The sequence below is a fragment of the Lucilia sericata genome, unplaced genomic scaffold (assembly GCF_015586225.1).
Source record: "Lucilia sericata isolate MDLA Ls3-8-SP2 unplaced genomic scaffold, ASM1558622v1 Contig002496F_arrow, whole genome shotgun sequence".
Classification (NCBI taxonomy): Eukaryota; Metazoa; Arthropoda; class Insecta; order Diptera; family Calliphoridae; genus Lucilia; species Lucilia sericata.
Genome location: NW_023996273.1, coordinates 12,501 through 26,814, shown reverse-complemented (window position 1 = coordinate 26,814; position 14,314 = coordinate 12,501). Strand labels below are relative to the sequence as shown.

Sequence of the window (14,314 nt, the reverse complement as noted above, 5' to 3'; positions counted from 1 at the left end):
ATTTTTAACTTTGTTGTATTCTGTTTTAACCCCTTTATTCGTACTATTACAGAGTCACTTTAAAAGTTTGTAACTTATTTTATTGTTTTTTTTTTTTTTTTTGTACAATATTTTGTTGCAATCTAACAGAATTTTAGCTCAAGTTGGCAAAAACTAGTTTTGTAATAAATACCAGTACAAAATGGACGAGTCGCGACTAATTTGTAAGTCGGAGGAGAGTATGTGTGTGTGTGCGTTTTAGTGTATAATTATTATAGGAATGTATTTTATTTAGCAATTTTAACGTTTTACGTTATTTTTGTGTTATTTTTCCATTGCAGCCTGCTTATAGTTGGAGTTCCATGGGCATATAATTGCTGTTGGATGTCGCTGTTATGTCATGTATGCATATTAAATGGTGTTGTTTTTTAAAGGTTTAAGAACTTTTCGCATTACAATTCTGTTGCCACATCTAAGCCATTTTGTTGGTGTATGGTATGGTGTTTATTGTATCTGAAAAAATAAAACATATGCAGTTTTAGTATTAAAGTTTTCAATAAGATTTAAAGTTTATTAAGTTATTAGAGATTCTCTTGTTATTTGGATTCAAATGTTAATCTAAATCATTTTTTTTTCTTAGCAATATTGAATACAAAAGTACACAATTTTTCGCCCCCCAATTTGTTACTAAGTAGGGTTTAAAATCGAGTTTCACAAAACACACCATTCATCGTAGTGAATGGAAGGAATGGTACTACTGTGAATGGAGGAATGGTTTCGACTTATTGGACGTACAAACCAATAAGAAGAAAACAATATTTTATAAAAAAATACCAAAACTAGTAAGATTTTTACATCTTAAAACGCCCCGAATTAACCCTAAAGTACCAAACTTGTATTCGTAATATTTCAATTAGGGTTCTATAAATCGACTTTCGAATAATCGAACAATCGACTTTCGAATAATCGAACAATCGACTTTTTGTCGAAGAAAGTCGAAAAGTCGAAGTCGACTATTTTGTTCCAAAAAAGTCGATAACTCGACTATGGTCTGTGAAAAAAGTCGAAAAGTCGACTTTGTTAATAAAAGTCGAAAAAAGTCGAAAAGTCTGAAGTCGAAAAAAGTCGATAAGTCGAAAAAAGTCGAATAAAGTCGAAAAAAGTCGAAGTCGAATATTTTGTTCCAAAAAAGTCGATAACTCGACTATGGTCTGTGAAAAAAGTCGAAAAGTCTGAAAGTCGAAAAAAGTCGATAAGTCGAAAAAAGTCGAATAAAGTCGAAAAAAGTCGAAAAGTCGAAAGAAGTCGAAAAGTCGAAAATGTGTAGAAACAAGTCAAAAATAGTCGAAAATCTTAAAAAAGTGGAAAAAAAAAGTAAAAAACTCTAATATGGTCGGAAAAACTCGAAAAAAGTAAAAAAATAGTCGAAAAAAGTCGAAAGAAGTCGAAAATAGTCAAAAAGTCGAAAAAATCGAAAAGTCGGAAAAAGTCGAAAACTCGAAAAAAGTCGAAAAAATTCAAAAAGTCGAAAAGTCGGAAAAAGTCGAAAAATCTACTATTTATAAAATACTTATAGTCGAAAAGTCTAAAAGTCGACTTTTAATTAAATGAAAAAAGTCGAAAAGTCGAAAAACCGACTTTTCACACAATGCAAAAAGTCGAGAAGTCGAAAACTCGACTTTTAACTAAATGAAAAAAGTCGAAAAGTCGACTTTTCGTTTCAACTATAGAACCCTAATTTCAATGAGGTACGAATGTGATATAAATTTACTTCTATGTCACAGATTTAGAAGATGAGGTCCAAAAAGTACTACAACACAGTTTTTACTCTTTTACTCCTAAAAAGCACCGAATTTCAAGAAGTATCATTACCTGTACGCTTATTTTTGAATAAACAATGATAAGTGTAACATTTTTGTTGTATCTGATTTAGTTTTAGATATAAGAGGTTACTGACTTTACCCTTTTTTACTCTATAAAAATTCGACTTTCTAAAAATACCTCCAGGCAGTACGATGATCAATCAGTCAGTAACGCGACTCTTTTAAATATAAAGAATATTTTTGCCATAATTTTGGGGGTTCCAGTCAATCAAGTCAAGAATTAAACTTTCAATCTATATGTTCCCGCTTTTCAGCAGTAATATGATTTCTTGATTCAAACAACTCGGACAAAATTTTGTCCGATAGGCCGTTCCACTTCTAGAATTGTGCTGTCGTTGAGTTGTAAAACTATATCATGCAAAAAATTTGCCCGATAAGATAATGTTAAAAGGTGCTACAACGGCTCGGAAGTTTTATGGGCGTTACGGGCAAAAATTTGCAACTTAATTTTTTTTTTGCAGCACTCTAATGTTTATACATAATCTTTAAGTATTTAAGTCTTTAGTTAATAAATTGTATATAGTTAGTATTTTTATCGTCAATAAAACATTTTATTTTGTTTATTCTTCTTAATGTTTTCGCGCTATATTTATTATTTATCATCTCTGAAATACTATTAGCGATTTCCCTTCGAAACGCAACCACTTTTAATGTGGAGTACTTATTTCTTAAAATTGTTCGTTCACTTTCAATTGCTCGAAAGTAAAAACACAATAAACATAAGACAAATAAAATGTTTTTTTTAAATGTTTGAAATCTAGATACATTTTTTTAAATCGTTGTTTTTTATATTTACTTAAAAATAGCGCAAGTATGAATGTGGCATGTAGCTAAATTAAACCTTTTGTGTATTTGGGGTCAAATTTGAGATAGATATGTATCCTATATATTTGACTCATTCTTTATCTATTCTATCTGCTTCTTAGACCGGGGTTTTGAGATGGTAATCAAATGCCAATTAATAATTAGATGAGTTAACCTATAAATAAATTTAATCTTATGTTAATCCCCTTTGATGTTTTTGAGTACAAGATTAAACTTCGCAGTGTTGCCATACAAAACAACAGAAAACTTCATTGTTTGTTATCAAAACAATGCATATTTTATAAAAAAGAAGAAGACAATTGTAAATTTAATATGAAAATTAATGAAAACTTAAATTAAAAACAAAAAAATGTATTTTGAAGTGTCCATAATTTATACTAATCAATAAATAGAACATTTTAATGTTTATATTATAAAAATTTTATGAATTTTTTTGCATCAGCTGTTCACACTTTTGCATTTCGCGCTTAAGATTAAACCACCTCCATTGGGCGCTTAAACTACAAACAAAATTAACTAATGAGTACTCAAAAACATCTTTCGCGGATTAATTTTTAATTTAATCGCTAAACTTTCACCTAAAGATTAGCCCTTAGAAGAAGAAAAGAAAAAGTACCAAAAGGGGCGTAACAATGGGAATTTTAAATATATTTAAACTCATAAAGCCAATTTTTGATTTAGTTTTACATGTTGGTCTTTTGGAACTCGGATTCCAAGCCCTATTTTCGACCAAATTATGTTGAAAAATTTAGTACTTTTTTAAAACGTACTTTTTGCTCAAATAAATAGTACTTTTTACAAAGTCGTATTTACAAGAATTTTAACATATTTGATCACCGATTGAATGGTACTTTTAATTGATACTTTTAAAAATTTTCTGTTATATTGAACCTAGAAATTTCCCGATCACAGTTTTGAACTATGACATTGAAGTTAAAACATGCTTGCTCTCTTAAAAATCAACAACAACAAACAGGGTTAAATTAATTGAAAATGAAGAAGAAGACAATTGCTGTTTTATACAAACTTGGCATTGTGCTTGTACATGAATTTAAAATTTTCAACATCTGATTAAAGTACACAACCGTATGTACATACGTACTATGTATACAGTACGAAAATCAAAATCCGCCGATAACTATAACATACTTGTTTTGTAAATTTTTAAAATAACTCTTGGCCAAAAGCAATAAATACTTTCATTTTAAAATAAAACAAGACAAAAATAAATCACATTACAGAAAATTTTTTTATTAAATTCTCAAAATATCAAACAAGAATTTTTTTTAGACGATCATGAATTATTAAGAGTATGGAGAATTTGTTTTCTAAAAATAAAAGAAATCTAACGAAATGACACCAATACATATTTTATAAATAAATAGTAAAATCTTTGAATATTTTATTTCAATTTCTTGTCTTTTTTTCGACTGAGTAAGTATATTTGTATTCTTTAACTTGTGACAGTAAATATTCGCAATTGTTTCAATAAAAAGATAAGATGCTATCGTCAAAAAAAAAAAAAAAACACCAAATAATTAAATATTTGTATAATATTACGCAAAACTATGACTTTGTGTACTAATTAAATAAACGTGATCTTGATAAACACACAAAAAAATTAAATTATAATTTTTTGGGGAACTATTTATTTAAGGTATTTCAGCATTCTTAGTTAATGACTTTACAAATCTCTAAAAAATAAATAATTATTAGCTTTTTTAACTGTTTAACTTTAGATTTTTTAATTCTTGGCAACTTGTTTGCTTAACGTTTTTTTTTTTTTTTTTTTTTTTTTTTTTTTTGTAATTCTAATGTCAGGTTTCTTAACATTATTTATTTATGAATTCTTAACTGTTAAAGATAATTTTAACAAAAATATTGCACAATAAAAGTAAAATTGTAAAAATGTTAAGTAATTGAAATTTTCCAAAATCACTTTGCCATTCATGTGATTTATATAATTAAACCTTTGCAGATATTACCACGAAAAATATTTAAAATGTTATTTAATTAAACTAGTTAAATTACACATTTACTAAAAACATCATATTCATTTAAGTCCAGATTACGTCTATCAATTATACAACCTTCTTCTAGTCATTATGTTGCAAGTTGTAGTCTCTCCCAAGTATTTCAAGACGGGGCAACGTTTATATACATAGCATTCAAGAAATTCATTCTGGCATTTAGTATCCAGACTAGATCTATGAAAGGTCCTTACAATTTTCTAATTAATGTTCCTGATGGATGAAATATCTGTAATAAAATCACTTTGGATCTATTATCGACGTAAGCCTGGCAAGGACAGAAAGCTCGTACCGATCGCACCACTATTCCAAATGATTATATAAGGTTCTCTCGCCCATGTTTTTAAAGAAACTCTCGTTGCGACGAACTCCCTGCAATAGTATTTTGCACTTTTTGTCCATATAAATCCAGATTATTGAAGCGTAAGTCATTGTTATATAATTTGGCTTAAGACCCCATTTTAAATATATCGTTATCCCAATTTGGTTCTAACCTGTTTATGTGGTATTTTGATCTTATATTCCGATCAAGGATTACGAAATTTAGAAAATTCAGAAGGTGTCGTTTGAAGAACAGAAAAGTTACCAATATGTAATAGTGCAGAATTTTGTATATTTACTTTTTGTTTTTAGATCAATAAAGATCGGTACTATTGGTTGACTAAAAAGTACCAAAATTGTAGACCGGAGGTGATGGGTTCGATTCGCAGCTAAGGCCCGAGGGAGGCCGAGGGGGAGGGCGGCGAAGGGGAGGGAGAGACAGCCGCCGGGCAAACGAAAGAACGAAACGAACGAACGAAACGAACGAACGAACGAACGAAACGAACGAACGAAACGAACGAACGAACGAACGAACGAACGACGAACGAACGAACGAACGAACGAACGAACGAAAACGAACGAAAACGAACGAACGAACGAACGAACGAACGAACGAACGAACGAACGAACGAACGAACAACGAACGAACGAACGAAAGACGAACGAACGAACGAACGAAACGAACGAACGAACGAAGAACGAACGAACGACAACGAACGAACGAACAACGAACGAACGAACGAAACGAACGAACGAACGAACGAACGAAACGAACGACGAACGAACGAACGAAACGAACGAACGAACGAACGAAACGAACGAACGAACGAAGAACGAACGAACGAACGAACGAACGAACGAACGAAAACGAACGAACGAACGAACGAACGAAACGAAAACGAACGAACGAACGAACGAAAAAACGAACGAACGAACGAACGAACGAACGAACGAACGAAACGAAACGAACGAACGAACGAACGAAAGAACGAACGAAACGAACGAACGAACGAACGAACGAACGAACGAACGAAAACGAACGAACGAACGAAAAAACAAAACTAAAACAAAAAAAAAAAAAAACGAAAACGAAACGAACGAACGAACGAACGAACGAACGAACTAACGAACGAACGAACGAACGAACGAAACGAACTAAACGAACGAACGAACAACTAACGAACGAACGAAACGAACGAAACGAAAACAACGAACTAACAACTAACAACTAACTAAAAACTAACTAACGAAACTAACGAACTAACGAACTAACTAACGAACGAACGAACTAAACTAACTAACTAACGAACTAACTAACTAACTAACTAACTAAAACTAAAAACGAACGAACTAACTAACTAACTAACTAACTAACTAAAAACTAAAAAAACTAATTACCAACTACCGGTTTACTCCTAAAAAGAACCGAGTTTCGAAAAGAATAGAACCGCTTATTTTTTGAATAAACAATGATAAGTGTAACATTTTTGTTGTAACTGTTTCATTTTCGGATATATGAGGTTACCTAATTTACCCTTTTTTACGCCCTAAATATTCGAATTTCCAAAACTTTCCTCCTTAGTGGATCTACATGACCTAAAGTGCATCTACTGTCTAAATATCATGATTATAGATTCAGCCGTTAGGCTGTGCGATGATCAATCTATAACACGACTCTTTCATTTATATAGATTAAGGGTCTTATAAGTGCAATTTTGAATAGACATTCAAAGTAATTTTTGCTAGACAAATGAGTTTTCTATTAACTACCTAATCTATGAATCAATATACTACTCTAATGTCTAATATATAGACTAGTCTATTGCCTAGTTTATAGACTACTTTATTCTCTACTAGTCCATGAGAGACATAAAAAGATGTCCAGTTAATTTTGACAAAAAAGAATAGATATGGAAGGATTTAGCTACTATTTGATGGAATCATTTAAATATTAATTAGTTCACTGACAGGTTTACGGACAAATGAAGCCGGTTTAAGATAGTTTTGCTGCATATAGATATAACTTTGCAAAAAATAAAGTGATTTTGGTACAATCGGAGTCAAAAAGTATACATAGTTTTTATTAATGCTGTTTCATTAAATTTTAAACTAAATTAAATTTGAGGTAAAAAAATATTGCAAATAGATCTTGAATTGTTTCATGCACACATTCGTATTGAAATTATAAATACAGTTTTGAGACAATAAAACAATATAATTTTTCTATTTTTTACCATTCTCAAACATCAAAACAATATTTCTATTTAATATTACAGCATGCAACTCTGTGAAGAAAATTGAATAGGAGTTTAGCAATAAAAAATTAAGATGATTTGCACGCTTAGAATTAACATTTTATAAAATAATAATAATAGCAAATGTTAACTTTTTGAAATTTGTTCAAGGACAACTTCGATTGAGAACCGTTAACATTTAATATTTTTATCAGAGTTGGCAAAATTGGTACAATAGTACTTTTTTGGTACAATTCGATCTTCAAAAGTAAAATTGGAAATTTAAAAAATGTTTCCCGATTGCAAAATTTATTTAAAACTTTACTTCTGACAAAAAGTTCAAGGGACTACCAACTTCGGTCACAAAGTGGAATAATAAATTCTTGTTTATATTTTCTCATTTTATCAAAAAAAAAAAAAAACTTCGATCAGTCGCAGAAAATTAACTTTTTTACCAAAAAAAAAAATAGTTAAAATTAAATTTCTCTTAAAATATTAAAAACAGGTGATGATTATTTAGTCCATGTGAAGATCATGTCAAACATAAAATTTTTAAAATAACTAAGATATTATTTACACATTATAACTTGTGCACTCAATACACAACAGATGTTCAATATATGTATATATATCAATGGTGCCCAAAATCACTATTCCCTATCACGCGAGATAGGGCAAGAATATTCTGCTGACGTTGCGTTGACTCACCTACACTATAAGCTTACTTGTGTATTTTCTTATTTGAGCATGTGCTAGTTGATTATCTCTCAACTTGCAAACAAAATCAACTCAGTTGCTGATCAGCATTTGTCGAAGTAAGATCTGCACGCAACTTTTTTAAAATCCACACAGAAATACAACAACAAAATTTTGAGAAAGCCGAATTTATGTAGGTGAATGAGAGAGCACAGCTGATAGTTTTTTATATATGAACTTTAATGTACGCTGTCTGTCAAAATCCATAATATCAATTTGACAGTTAGAATATACTTTTTAGTATGCAGTCATTTTATTAGTACAGTTTTATTTTGGGTTACATTTTGTTCTCTGCTGCTTTACCAATACAAATGAATGTGTAACAGTGTGTGTATGGGCAACACTGATATATATACATTGTATGTATGTAAAGTGACATTATTTTACAACTTAACAATATTTAATTGTCTCTGACAGTCGTTAGAGGCATTAGAAAATATTTCAAATACATAATCATAAATACACACTTTAGTAGTGTCTTCTAACATTCTTTATTCTTTAATAGTTCTTCTTGTTATTTGCTCAATACATTACAATGGAATGCAATTCAATAGAAGTGGTTAAATGAATGAAATAAAGTGCTTATGTGCATTTAACACTTTTAAAAGAAAAGTATCCTCAAAATGTCTAAATCTATTAATGTATCTATGTGATGTGAACGTCTGTGTGTTTAACTAGCATATACAAGTATTTACCTACTTTAAAAAAAATACTTTCTACAAATAAACTATGACAAATTTTAACGAGTTGTTTTAAAATCTGTACTATAAAGTAAAATACTTAGTTGTATTTGTGTATGAAAAAAAAGAGAATCAAAACAACTGAAACTAGTTTTGAAAACGGCATAACTTTGACTTTGAATTGCATAGTAGATACACACTAATAACAAAAAACTAAAAAAAAGTTTGTTTATCAAAAAAATATTAGTTAGACGCATTAAGTAGTTAGATATTTTGTGTGACGTTTTTGTTCAAATGAAATCTGAAGGGGGGAATTTGTTAATATTGAAATGAAAGCATGTAACAGGTAGCAGCAGTGACAAATATAAAAAAATAACACAAATGTCATTTTTGTTAACAAAAAAAGAATAAAACTATCACTAATCGGTTTATAAACACGCAAAGAGTATTATAACTAAATATATACATACTAAGTATACAAGGTTGTACATCAAATTATACATGTAGTTTATAACATCAATTATGTTGGCCTGGTATATACAAAATTCATTTTTAGACGATTCAAATGCCAATAAATTTGATGCTTTGAATGAAATGAACTAAAGATCACTTGTTTAAACCGATTTAGGAAATTTCTTATATCATAGTGGAATATGAAACTTTAACGTTATTATACCCTACACCTTCGTGAACATATGTATATACATAAGTTTGTAATTCCGTTTGCAATATCTGCAATATAATTTTCCGACTCTGTAAAGTTTATATATTCTAGATACATATATATGTATGTTTACATGTCCGTCTGTTTGTTTGTTGAAATCAAAATGAATACTCCAGATATCTTCGAGATCCAAAACTTCAATAATTATTACGAAAAGTTTTCGATAAGTTTGCTAAGTATTGAAATGTATTTTATACCCTTGGTGCTGTCCAGAAGCTTTTTTTTGGCAAATGGACATCAAACTCGTGTTTTTCACTCAAAAGCCATACGAAAACCATAATGATGTTCAGGACGTTTAAGGGTTAAGAAAATCATCTGAGCCGATTTATGTAGATATGCCCTATGTCTGTAGCCATTTCATGATACTACAATACTACAAAAATAGGTAATTAGATTCGAAGAAAAACATTTCGACCGCTATTGGGGCTCTTGTCCATTTCTTTATCAGTTGAGAATCGAACCCACGAACTCCATACTGACAGACTTGATTACAAAACTTATTGATAGTGCTCGAAATCGGTTAATTATTTCACCTATATATTAGTAAGAGGCTTTGAATATCTTAAGGACTCAAAATAAACTACTTACGTATCTCATTATACATGTGTAAGTTATTATAAGAGTACTTAAAAGTAATGCAGACGGCATGTAGTACATATCATTACCAAGTTTTTGCTGGGTAATCCATTTGAAATTAAATAAAAAAAGTGAAATTTTAACAATATTTTGCATTTATTTCTTCCTAATTGGCACATTAAGCAAGTTTCAATTTTGGCCACGATTTTTATCAATAAATTAAATGTTACAATTACTAATTGGAATTAGTATGAATTTTGAAATCTAAAAGAAAACCTCATCAATATGAAAACATTATGTCTAAATACCAAAAAAAAGTTTTCACTCTTGACCTGCCTATAAATTATAGATTGGACATGTCTGATTATCTTTTTTAAGCCTATCAGTTAAGCTTTTATTATTATAATTACAAGACTTGAAAACATAATTTAAATTGTAGATTAAATTATACAGAAATGAGAGACTCAGTTAAAGAACGGCTAAATAAGATTATGTTTGGAATAAAGAAGAAAAAAGAAAAACTTTAGTTTTCTTTTAATTTAAAGTAAAAGTATTCATTCGTACTTGTTGCTGGTTAAAGCAACAAAACTTTTCTTTTTATTTTCTTCTCTCAAGCGAATGAATGAATGAAAATCATTGAAAGATACATGTATGCATCTATATACCGACATATAGATACACTCCAATATAAATTTCCATACAAAAACTACAAATGCACGGTGTCTGGTATTCAAGGGGAGAAATAAAATTGTGGATGTTTGAGAAGAAAATAAGGTATTATTGAAGTTATTAAGCGGAAATATCATGTATCTAACAATACAATCATCGCACATGGGAAAAAATGGAAGTGGAGAATTCAACCCATTCAAATAATGTAAAGATTTTTTTTTTCAATTTGTATGTACTCGTATGAAAGATCTTAAAGTTCAAATGTAATTAAAATTTTAGATTTTGTTGTTTTTTTCGCTTTGTTTTGCTCATTTATTGTTTTAGAGAAATTTATAGTAAATAATAAAAAAAGAAATTTTATTTCACACTATAAATCGTGTATTGTTAGTTCTCAAGGTTTTTAAAATTGTTTACTGGTAGTACATACAATTAGACTTAAACAAAACATTCCAAACAATCTCAGATATACAGGCACAGTAGCAGCAAATGAAAATTGGATGCATGGTTGACTACTGTGGATATTACTGTTTCCATACCCTCGACATCATGTTGTTCAAAAAAGCGCCAGAAGATCAAGATAACTATTGAAAAGTTATTGCTAAATATTGGTCATAATTTCCTATCGCGTTAAATAATAATGTTAGTCGGGAAATGAACTGCCACTATAAATAGCGGAAATGTGTTTATCTGCAACAAGAAAATTGAACTGTATATATGAATCTTATTTTCTGATCAAATCGCAGTCACCATTATGTGACATGTGTATGTTATTCTGAAGGATATATTCAGAATATATATTCATATAGTCTAGTCTATAGTTTAGTCTATAGTTTAGTCTATAGTTTAGTCTATAGTTAGTCTATAGTTTAGTCTATAGTTTAGTCTATAGTTTAGTCTATAGTTTAGTCTATAGTCTAGTCTATAGTCTAGTCTATAGTCTAGTCTATAGTCTAGTCTATAGTCTAGTCTATAATCTAGTCTATAATCTAGTCTATAGTCTAGTCTATAGTCTAGTCTATAGTCTAGTCTATAGTCTAGTCTATAGTCTAGTCTATAGTCTAGTCTATAGTCTAGTCTATAGTCTAGTCTATAGTCTAGTCTATAGTCTAGTCTATAGTCTAGTCTATAGTCTAGTCTATAGTCTAGTCTATAGTCTAGTCTATAGTATAGTCTATAGTATAGTCTATAGTCTAGTCTATAGTCTAGTCTATAGTCTAGTCTATAGTCTAGTCTATAGTCTAGTCTTTAGTCTAGTCTTTAGTCTAGTCTATAGTCTAGTCTATAGTCTAGTCTAGTCTTTAGTCTAGTCTATAGTCTAGTCTTTAGTCTAGTCTATAGTCTAGTCTATAGTCTAGTCTATAGTCTAGTCTATAGTCTAGTCTATAGTCTAGTCTATAGTCTAGTCTATAGTCTAGTCTATAGTCTAGTCTAGTCTAGTCTATAGTCTAGTCTATAGTCTAGTCTATAGTCTAGTCTATAGTCTAGTCTATAGTCTAGTCTATAGTCTAGTCTATAGTCTAGTCTATAGTCTAGTCTATAGTCTAGTCTATAGTCTAGTCTATAGTCTAGTCTATAGTCTAGTCTATAGTCTAGTCTATAGTCTAGTCTATAGTCTAGTCTATAGTCTAGTCTATAGTCTATAGTCTAGTCTATAGGTCTATAGTCTAGTCTATAGTCTAGTCTATAGTCTAGTCTATAGTCTAGTCTATAGTCTAGTCTATAGTCTAGTCTATAGTCTAGTCTATAGTCTAGTCTATAGTCTAGTCTATAGTCTAGTCTATAGTCTAGTCTATAGTCTAGTCTATAGTCTAGTAGTCTAGTCTATAGTCTAGTCTATAGTCTAGTCTATAGTCTAGTCTATAGTCTAGTCTATAGTCTAGTCTATAGTCTAGTCTATAGTCTAGTCTATAGTCTAGTCTATAGTCTAGTCTATAGTCTAGTCTATAGTCTAGTCTATAGTCTAGTCTATAGTCTAGTCTATAGTCTAGTCTATAGTCTAGTCTATAGTCTAGTCTATAGTCTAGTCTATAGTCTAGTCTATAGTCTAGTCTATAGTCTAGTCTATAGTCTAGTCTATAGTCTAGTCTATAGTCTAGTCTATAGTCTAGTCTATAGTCTAGTCTATAGTCTAGTCTATAGTCTAGTCTATAGTCTAGTCTATAGTCTAGTCTATAGTCTAGTCTATAGTCTAGTCTATAGTCTAGTCTATAGTCTAGTCTATAGTCTAGTCTATAGTCTAGTCTATAGTCTAGTCTATAGTCTAGTCTATAGTCTAGTCTATAGTCTAGTCTATAGTCTAGTCTATAGTCTAGTCTATAGTCTAGTCTATAGTCTAGTCTATAGTCTAGTCTATAGTCTAGTCTATAGTCTAGTCTATAGTCTAGTCTATAGTCTAGTCTATAGTCTAGTCTATAGTCTAGTCTATAGTCTAGTCTATAGTCTAGTCTATAGTCTAGTCTATAGTCTAGTCTATAGTCTAGTCTATAGTCTAGTCTATAGTCTATAGTCTAGTCTATAGTCTAGTCTATAGTCTAGTCTATAGTCTAGTCTATAGTCTAGTCTATAGTCTAGTCTATAGTCTAGTCTATAGTCTAGTCTATAGTCTAGTCTATAGTCTAGTCTATAGTCTATAGTCTAGTCTATAGTCTAGTCTATAGTCTAGTCTATAGTCTAGTCTATAGTCTAGTCTATAGTCTAGTCTATAGTCTAGTCTATAGTCTAGTCTATAGTCTAGTCTATAGTCTAGTCTATAGTCTAGTCTATAGTCTAGTCTATAGTCTAGTCTATAGTCTAGTCTATAGTCTAGTCTATAGTCTAGTCTATAGTCTAGTCTATAGTCTAGTCTATAGTCTAGTCTATAGTCTAGTCTATAGTCTAGTCTATAGTCTAGTCTATAGTCTAGTCTATAGTCTAGTCTATAGTCTAGTCTATAGTCTAGTCTATAGTCTAGTCTATAGTCTAGTCTATAGTCTAGTCTAGACTAGACTATAGACTAGACTATAGACTAGACTATAGTCTAGTCTATAGTCTTGTCTAGTCTAGTCTATAGTCTAGTCTATAGTCTTGTCTAGTCTAGTCTATAGTCTTGTCTAGTCTAGTCTATAGTCTAGTCTATAGATTTCTCCGAATGCCCTCGTGCCAATCAATTCAACAGTGTGACGTTTAAGTTGAAGCATAGTAAATGCAATTAGAATATATTAAGACATGATCACGTTTGAGGTGAAAGCCTTAACAGATGCAATACGTAGTATTTAATGGTCGACAACTCCAGATTAAGTTTTGGAATGCTTCTTGCGGCTGAAAACAATGCAAGCAATAGACGATCTGCTAATATCTCATTAAATATGTAACATTTAATGGGCTCCATTTACTTCAATTTCCTTTAAATCTCATTTTAAATGCCAGATAATACATTTAACCCGGAAATATCATGTGCTGAAATTCCCTCAATTCACAAAGTGTGCATTTTTACATAAAATTTAAACGCAAGTACACCTTGGTGTAATAAAAAAAATAGGAAAACTTGTTACATATTTTTGTTATACCTATAAAAAGGAGAAACTATACAGTCACCAACTTTCTCACCTCTTAAAGTGGGAATCATTAAATTCAAAGCAAAAAAAATTATTAAAAAAAT

The 14,314-nt window shown here is 30.3% G+C and overlaps 1 long non-coding RNA gene across 1 annotated transcript in view; it reads right to left on the bottom strand.

Moving 5' to 3' along the window:
* Positions 1–54: 54 nt before the first annotated feature.
* Positions 55–14,314, bottom strand: part of LOC119614013 — an 18,795-nt gene continuing 4,535 nt past the window's right edge. Inside the window, exon 2 of the long non-coding RNA XR_005232292.1 lies at positions 55–492. This is a non-coding gene — a long non-coding RNA (uncharacterized LOC119614013). The remainder of the gene's footprint in view (positions 493–14,314) is intronic.